Source organism: Physeter macrocephalus, chromosome 14, assembly GCF_002837175.3.
Source record: "Physeter macrocephalus isolate SW-GA chromosome 14, ASM283717v5, whole genome shotgun sequence".
Lineage (NCBI taxonomy): Eukaryota > Metazoa > Chordata > Mammalia > Artiodactyla > Physeteridae > Physeter > Physeter macrocephalus.
The window spans coordinates 111,666,612-111,667,333 of NC_041227.1; positions in this window are offsets into that span (position 1 = coordinate 111,666,612).

The following is a 722-nucleotide window of genomic DNA, read 5'->3' on the forward strand; positions in this document are numbered from 1 at the left end:
AAAAGAAAAAAGAAAAAACAAAAAAAAACAAAAAAATGGGTTGGACTAACCCTAGGACAAATGGTGGAAACAAAGCTATACAGACAAAATCTTACATAGCAGCACAAACATACACACTCAAAAAAAGAAAAAAGGGTAAAATAATAGTATATCTTGCTCCCAAAGTCCACCTCCTCAACTTGGGATATTTCGCTGTCTATTCAGGTTTTCCACAGATGCAGGGCACTTCAAGTTGATTGTGGAGCTTTAATCCGCTGCTTTTGAGGCTGCTGGGAGAGACCTCCCTCTCTCCTCTGGTCGCACAGCTCCTGGGGTTCAGCTTTGGACTTGGCCCCGCCTATGCGTGTAGGTCGTCCGAGGGCATCTGCCCTTCGCTCAGAGAGGACGGGGTTAAAGGAGCAGCTGATTCGGGGGCTCTGGCACAGGCCGGGGGAGGGAGGGGCACGGATGCGGGGCGAGCCTGTGACAGCAGAGGCCGGCGTGACGCTGCACCGGCCCGAGGCGTGCCGTGCTTTCTCCCGGGGAAGCTGTCCCTGGATCACGGGGCCCTGGCAGTGGCGGGCTGCACGGGTTCCCGGGAGGGGCGGTGTGGAGAGTGACCAGTGCTCGCACACAGGCCTCTTGGTGGCGGTAGCAGCAACCCTAGCGTCCCACACCCGTCTCTGCTGTCCGCGCCGACAGCCGCGGCTTGCGCCCGTTTCTGGAGCTCCTTTACGCGGTGC